This window comes from Anolis sagrei, chromosome 3 (assembly GCF_037176765.1).
Source record: "Anolis sagrei isolate rAnoSag1 chromosome 3, rAnoSag1.mat, whole genome shotgun sequence".
NCBI classification, from domain to species: domain Eukaryota; kingdom Metazoa; phylum Chordata; class Lepidosauria; order Squamata; family Dactyloidae; genus Anolis; species Anolis sagrei.
Window position 1 is genome coordinate 35728179 of NC_090023.1, and position 9033 is coordinate 35737211.

Below are 9033 nucleotides of genomic sequence, written 5' to 3' on the forward strand. Positions count from 1 at the left end.
AGCCAATGTGGAATAGCAATTGTTCTGACTCCAGAGACCAGGTCCCTGCTAAAACCATAAAAACCCACTGGGTGATCTTGGAAAAGTCACACTGTCTTCATTTCAGAGGGTAGCAATAGAATGGCAAACCTCATCTGAACAAATATTGCCAATAAAGTTCTGTTATAGGTTTATCCTAGGGTCACTTGTTGTTGTTGTTCATTCGTTCAGTCGTCTCCGACTCTTCGTGACCTCATGGACCAGCCTATGCCAGAGCTCCCTGTCAGCCGTTACCACCCCCAGCTCCCTCAAGGTCAGTCCAGTCACTTCAAGGATGCCATCCATCCATCTTGCCCTTGGTCGGCCCCTCTTCCTTTTGCCTTCCACTTTCCCCAGCATAATTGTCTTCTCCAGGCTTTCCTGTCTCCTCATGATGTGGCCAAAGTACTTCAGCTTTGTCTCTAGTATCTTTCCCTCCAGTGAGCAGTGTTAAAAACTTCCCACAATTTTTTTTTACAGAAGTTTTACTCAAACTACTCTATTGAAACCCTACTAAAACTTTTGCTTTAATATTTTGCCTTCTTCTGGGAAGTGTATATATCAACTAGATAGCACCACCTAGTGTTTGATACGTAATACAAGTTGAACGTTCATTTTCTGAAATACTTGGAAGCAAAAGTGTCCCTTATTTAAGGTACCCACCAGGCCTGTAGCGAGGGGGTGGTTTTAGGGGTTCAAACCCCCCCCCCGAAATGTTTCAGATTTTTTTAAAAAACCTGGTTTACTCATGAATTTTAACTGGTTAACCAAATCTCCATGCTGCTAAGTCTATGAGATGCAAAAAATTAAGAGTCCCTCCAGAACTGCAAGCACTATCTCAGGCAAATATTGACAATTTATTCACACTGTCATTACTTGAAGCAATAGCTGATGTAGTGAAGCAACCAGGTTGGGTGTGTGTGTGTTGAATGCTCTCATTAAGGAGGCCAGACTTGGTGGAGGTGGTTGACAGGGGCGGAGCTGCAGGCTATTGAAGGCTGCTCTGCCCCCTGCTGTGCTCTTTGCTTCAGCATGAGCTAGGAGGCAGGTTTCAACCCCCCCCCCCTGAAATTTTCAACCCTCCCCGAAATTTTCAAACCCCCTCCCCAAAATTTTCAACCCCCCCCCCCCCCCGCCGAAATTGTCAACCCTCCCCGAATTTTTTTTCTGGCTACGGCCCTGGTACCCACCCCCCAATTTTGGAATACAACCAGCCTTCAAATTTCCTGATTTGATTATTCACAGATTTGATTAAAAATGTTCTCTCTAGGAACCTCTAGGTCCTCCAATGGAAATACAGTAGACTCTCGCTCATCCAGCCTTCGCTCATCCAACATTTTGTATTATCCATCGCAGTCTGCCTCCTTTCCGGATCCTCAGCTGTTTCAATACATTGCAATGTTTGGTGCTAAATTTGTAAATACAGTAATTGCTACATAACGTTACCGTGAATTGAACTACCTTTTCTGCCGATTTGTTGTAAAACATGAAGTTTTGGTGCTTAATTTGTAAAAACATAATGTAATTTAATGTTTAATAGGTTTTTCCTTTACCCCTCCTTATTATCCAACATTTTTGCTTATCCAACTTTCTGCCAGCCCATTTATGTTGGATAAGCGAGACTCTACTGTAGTAAGAAAAAAGCCTTTGGCAAATAACACAGTGTAATAGAAGGACTTGGATTTATGTGTAATGATTACTGGAATGGCCTGACTAATATGATTGTGGATAATGTGTGTTTTATAGCTGTAATTATGATGTTTTATATATTTTAATGCACTTAATCTTGTTTACATTTTTAATTGAAATGTTTATTTAAGTGTAGATTGGATGTATATTGTTTTTAAGGCATTGAATTATTGCCTATGCTGTAAGCCGCCTTGAGTCCCCCTCGGGGTCGAGAAAGGTGGGATATAAATCTAGTAAATAAAATAATAAATAAATATATAAACACCTTCCAAAGATTATGGGCCTCATGAAAAGCTTAGCTTTGTAAATATTTCTGTTGCATGATTGGTCAAAAAAATATTTTCAATTTTTTTTTATGAGCAAGTGAAATTAAAAGACTTTATAAATGCTTACCATAAAAGGAAATGTAAATATGGATTTTTAAGGGCCTAGTTGAAAACTAACTAGCATTTCAATTAATCTAGCACTGAACTGTGTATATCTGATCCAACAGGCAGTGGATTTCTAAGATCAAGGTTGAAGTCATTACCATCCATCATACTGAGTAGGAGAGGTGGATTATGTTGGACCTTGGGATTTTGAAAAGCAAAATATCTGTTTTTATTACTGAGCTGTTTGTTATGCTAGCCTTATTATTTAGAGTAAATACTAAACATATGAAAATATGTCCCTGAGTTTGCACTGGTATAATATGAAATGTAGAGTTTGGTTCTGCATGGCAAGAACTTAAGTCAATAGTTCCCTATGCTCTTATTTATGCATTCACTGAAGACATTTATAGCCCATAATTCAAGACCACGCCATCACTAAGCAGCATTCTAGAGAAGGTACATCAATAAAATCTGATATATCAGATACATCATATAAATTAATAAGAGACACTTCTTTGACAGCTTACATAAATAAAGCCATAGAATTTCCATATAGCTAACTGGATTTAATTCAGTGACTGGAAAAAATGTGTATATTTTTTAAAAAGGAGGAATAGAACTGATGACGACAATGATAAAAATGAAGATAAATCTGCCGCCATACAGTTGTTGGATGTATATTGGTGTGAATAATTTTGTATCCTTTCAAGATGATAGGAATTTATCTACCCTACCTAAGACTGGGAGGTGATGGTGACAGCTGGATCTCTATATAAGGTAAGTCTTGTTGTGTCATGCCTCCATGTCATTTCCAGTGTATGGCAAACCTAAGATTTTCTTGGCAATACTTTTTCAGAGGAGGTTTGCCATTATCATCTTTTAAGGCTGAGAAAGTGTAACTTGCCAACAATCATCCAGTGGGTTTCCAGGGTTGAATGGGAATTTAAACCCCTGTCTCCTAAATCCTAATTTCTAGCAGCCTACCGGCTTCAATTTCTAGCAGCCTACCGGCTTCAAAGGCTTTCATGGCCGGAATCACTGTGTTGCTGTGAGTTCTCCAGGCAGTATGGCTGTGTTCCAGAAGCATTATCTCCTCACGTTTCACCCACATCTATAGCAGGCATCCTCAGAGGTCTGTTGGAGACTAGGCAAGTGAGGTTTATGTATCTGTGGAATGTGCAGGGTTTGAGAAAGAACTCTTGTCTGTTTGAGGCAAGTGTGAATGTTGTAATTGGCCACCTTGGTTAGGATTGAATAGCCTTGCACCTTCAAAGCCTTGCTGGTTGCTGCCTGGGGATCCTTTGTTGTGAGGTGCGAGCTGGCCCTGATTGACTATTGTCTGAATTTCCCCCATTTTTTTAGTGTTTCTCTTTATTTACTGTCCTGATTTTAGAGTTATTTAATACTGGTAGACGGGTTTTGTTCATATTTATGGTTTTCTCCTTTCTGTTGAAATTGTACAAATACTTGTGGATTTCAATGGCTTCTCTGTGTAGTCTGACATGGTAGTTATTAGAGTGGTCCAGCATTTCTGTGTTCTCAAATAATATGTTGTGTCCAGGACATTCCACAGATATATAAACCTCACTTGTCTAGTTTCCAACAAACCTCAAAACCTCTGAGGATGCCTGCCATAGATATGGACAAAACATCAGGAGAGAATGCTTTTGGAACATGGTAATACAGACCAGAAAACTCACAATAACCCAGCCTACCATCTGTTAGGAATTCTGGAAGTTTCTGGAGGCCTGAAGTTTGCCTATGCCTGTCCTAAGCAATATACTATACGGCTGGCTTTATTTATTTATTGCTGCTTTTCCTGAGAAAATTCTGAGACATATTGTCTGAATCCTATTTGTTACTCCCACTAAGTAACCTCATTGGACCAATTATTTATTTACATGTAAGGAAATGTAATTAATTCAATGGGTGCACTCTAATTGGAACTAGATTCAGGCATAGTCGATGGCTGGATGAATACTGCCATATAATGCAGTATGAATTTGAATCAAACTGCATCATATGGCAGTGTACGTCCAGCCTATATTAATGGCATGCCTGGCTAGCTCACAATATTCAGAAAAGAGGTAGGAACTGTATGGCAACAATTCCAGATGTTGTTGGATTCTTACCCCCGGCATTTGTCATCATTGGCTCTGCTGGTTAGGGTTCTTGAGAGTTGCATTCAAACAACATCTGGAGAGCTGGCCCCTGAAATGCAGACACAAAGTAGGAAAATGTGACATTACATTTCCGACCTAGACTGAAATAGAAGCCAGGACAATCTATAGCTAAACCCAAATTTGTGATTTCTTGTTGTTATTTGCCATCAAGACAACTTCAACATATGGCAACTCTATGAATGAAAGACTTTTTTTTTTTTTGCAAACTCAGGGCTGTAGCTTTCTTAATCAAATCAATTTACCTACAATGAGGTCAAGCTCGTTTCTTACTGCTTTCCAATTTACCAATGATTGCCTATTCCAGTCGGTCAAATTATTTCACAATATGTCCAAAGTATAACAACCTCCGTTTAGTTGCATTTACTTCTTCTGGGAATTCAGGTTTGGTTTGATCAAAGATCCATCCATTGATTTTCATTATCCAGTGCCACATTTCAAGCAGTTTGACTTTCCTCCACAAAACTTTCTTCATTTACCAGCTTTCACAACCATACACAGATATCAGGGAATATTATGGTCTGGATTATTCTGACTTGCGTATTTAGTGCTATGTCTTTACACTTGAGGATCTTATCTCGTTCCTTCATGGCTGTGCTTCAAAGTCCTAGTCTTCTTTTGATTTCTTGATTAAAGTCTCAATTTCTGTTAATGAATGAGCCAACGTGTAGAAAATCTTTAACTATTTCCGTGTCTTTATTAACTGCTTTGAAGTCATGCAAATAATCATTTCATCTTAACGTTCAGCTGTAACCCTGTTTTGCACTTTCTTCCTCCTTTCCCCAGGAGTCATTCCAGATTGTTGCTATTTTCTACAAGAAATGTGGTTTCATCTGTTGATTTTTCCTTCCCACAATTTTTATGCCTTGCTTTCTCCGAGTCTAAACCTGCCACTGGTGAGAGCAGGCACATTTGAAAAGGAAATACTTTCTCCTTGCCAATTTGTGATAGCACCCTTTTATCTGCCAAGGTCATTGCTCGTGCTCAAGACAACTTGTTTATGTTGCAAGTTACTGAATTAAGAGAAAATGTTTCCAACGTGGCTTATTTTGATCTTTTGCTTTGAGATAATAATCTTGGAAAAGATTGGAATAGGATGTAAGAAGTAAAGATGAAATTGTTAGCAAATTGTTGCATATTGCTTTAAAAAAGAATGTGTGAGAACGTGGAGAGATCCATCGGAAATGGAGACTTTAAAAAATCTTTCCCATTGGACTGGGCTCTGTATGCGGAGTATAAAGTGTCATATCCTCCAACATTTCATAGATGAAAGCTAGGACACATGTGACTAAACCACACCAGAGTCTGGTCAAGAGGGCAAAAGTTTTAAACAACAGAAATCAGGCCAGTGAAGAGAAGCTGCAGCAATTTGCTTTTGCCTGAATCTAGAGCAAGATTTTGCCCCTCTTTTTCCTCTCCCTTTTGTTAACTAAGGGCAAGTTTAACTGAATTTTTTAAATAATAGATTTAAGACTCTTTTAAAGTTTATTTTTATATGCTTTTTAACTATAATGCATTTTACGTTGTAAGCTACTTTGCATCCCAATATGGAGAGAAAGTGGGATACAAAAACATACAATAGCGATAACAGTTTGTGCTTTCAATCCAGCTTGTAGCAATTAAGTTGCAGACAGTCCCTAAGTTGCAAACAAGATAGGCTCTGTAGGTTTGTTCTTAAGTTGAATTTGTATGTAAGTCAGAACAGGTACATTTTAAACTGTAATTTCAGCTATCTATATCTGTCTATTTATCTATCTATATGCAAGCTTTGGATAGCATAGGGAAGATACACACACACACACAGTCAGAGCCCCCAGTGACACAATGGGTGACAGCAGGATTGCTGGCAGGTCAATGATTTGAATCTGGGGAGAGCGGGCCGAGCACCCTTTGTCAGTCCCAGCTCCCCACCCAAGGACTTGAGAGAAACCTCCCACAAGGATGGTAAAACATCAGACATTCGGGCATCCCTTGGGCAACGTCCTTGCAGACAGCCAATTCTCTCACACTGTAGGGGCAAAGAAACCAAAATATTTCCCAAAAAGCAGGATCCCCCATTCCAATGGGGAGGGCAAGGAGAACTGAACCAAACCAGGCACACAGGATTCCCACACTAGAAGGGTTTGGTGGCCATTGACCTTGAGTTTGGGAGTTGAAGTTCACCTCCATCCAGAGAGCACTATAGCCTCAAACAATGATGGATCTGGACCAAACTTGGCACGAATACTCCATATGCCCAAATATGGACACAGATAGACCTTGACATTTGAGACTTGTAGTTACTGGGATTTATAGTTCTGAACCCCACCAACGACAGAACCCCACCAACGACCGAATTGGGGCAAACTTCCCACACAGAATCCCCATGACCAACAGAAAATACTTAAGGCCATCCAGTCCAACTCCCTTCACCAGGGCATGAAAACATAATCAAAGTCCTCCTGACAAAGAGCCATCCAGCCATAGATATAGATAGATATGATTCACACACACAGAGATATGGTATCATAGATTTGAAAGGGATCTCTAAAGAAGGACAATTATATGTTGCATGTTCCAGAGTAGGCAAACCAGACAATCTCCACATCAACACTGAGAAAGAAACAGCAAGAAATACTGTTTACCCACAAGCATAAAGAAATGACATATACCAGAAACCAACACTTTCTCATTACTTTATTTTCCAATCACCAGACTGAATGTTCCATCTCCCAGGAGCCTGCTTTGCATTACCTTACAGTTGCCTGAAGTTGCTTCCCCTTGCATTTTTCCCAGGGATGCTGCAGCTCTGCAGAGCCCTGAAAGTTAACAGTTTTAGAGGCCGGAAAGCCAGTTTGCAGGCCTTTTGCAGCTATTGACTTAGAAGGTATCTTTTTGGGTTTAGAGACCACCCTTTTTCCCAGGGAAGAGATCTCCATTTTGGAATCTCCCCTGCCTTTTTAGTTAGAGAAGGAACTTCAGATGTGCTGGTGGTTAGTCAGGGTAGCTCTGGGAAAATCATTGTAAGTACTATTAAGACTATTAAGATATTAAGACTAGTAAGATACTATAGATAGCTAAGCTTGATTGAGTTATAGCTGATTGAGAAATTGAAGATTGAGATATTATAGATAGATATTGAGGAATGAGATACTATAGATAGAGAAGCCTATTGAGAAACTGAGTTATATAGATATATAGAGAGAGACTTCGTTGCTTTATCTCCAGATCTAACCTTGAGCATAGATAGGGAAAGACCTGGTCTTTCTAAAAAGTAACAGCTTAGGGTTAGGGTGAAAAGATTCCAGGATCTTCTCTGTCTTTTGGGGAAAAGTTAACTCAGTGACTGGAGGAGAAGGGAAAGAAAGAATATATCTGTGGATTCACTATTGACTGTTCTGTTTGTAACCTCAATAAGCTGTGCCAAGTCTGCAAGGACTTTGAAGTATAAATATCCCTTTATTGATGTTCAATACCTTTAATAGCCTCAGTTGCTGAATATCTCAAGCTTCTAAAGAAAGACACTCACAGTTCGCTCAGACATAGAGAGAAGCACATCTTAGTTGTATTTTTATAACGTCTGGGTGTAACGGCACACTGAGCCATAGCAACGCATGGCAGGGGGCAGCTAGTCATTCATAAATATACACAGAACAGTGAGCAGACCGCATATACTGAACTAGCTGCCCCCCTGCCACGCGTTGCTGTGGCCCAGTCTGGTGATCTGCAATATAAAGAGAAAGTGTTGGTTTCTAATATATGTAATTTCTTTATGCTTCTGGGTAAACAGTATTTCTTGCTGTTCCTTTGTCAGTGTTGATGTGGAGATTGTCTGGTTTGCCTAATCAGGAACATGCAACATATAATTGTCCTTCTTTAGGGGTTCCTTTCACATCTATGATACTACATCTGTGTGTGTGTGAATCATATCTATCTATATCTATGGCTGGATGGCTCTTTGTCAGGAGGGCTTTGATTACGTTTTCTTGCCCTGGTGAAGGGAGTAGGACTGGATGTTGGTCATAGGGGTTCTGTGTGGGAAGTTTGCCCCAATTCTGTCATTGGTGGGGTTAAGAATGCTGATTGTAGGTGAACTATAAATCCCAGTAACTACAACTCCCAAATGTCAAGGTCTATTTTCCCCAAACTCCACCTGTGTTCACATTTTGGCGTATTGAGTGTTTGTGCCAAGTTTGGTCCAGATCAATCATTGTTTGAGTCCACAGTTCTCTCTGGATGCAGGTGAACTACAACTCCCAAGCTCAAGGTCAATGCCCACCAAACACTTCCAGTATTTTCTGTTGGTCAAGGGAGTTCTGTGTGCCAAGTTTGGTTCAATTCCATTGTTGATGGAGTTCAGAATGCTCTTTGATTGTAGGTGAATTATAAATCCCAGCAACTACAACTCTCAAATGACAAAATCATAATTTTTCGAGTGATGGTCACTCCTTGTATTGTGAGACGTTTTGTTGCCAAATTTGATGTGATTTCATTCATTGTTTCTTTTGTTTTTAAGGTACTCATTATGCACAGAGCATTGATATAGATATAATACTAAGGCTAAAAACACTGGGTTTTAGCCTTAGTTCAAAGCAGATAATGTGGGATTTTATTCAGCACTTCCTGTTGTCTCACTCCTGTTCTTAACTATGAGCTGTTTGGGAGATATTTGTAACTTGGGGACTGCCTCTAATGGGAGAAAAAGCATATGCACCAACCCCCCACTTCTTCTGGCTGAAATGTTTTGCAACTGTTGCATGCTTCTTAATGGATACTGCCCTAAATGAGTTATTTCC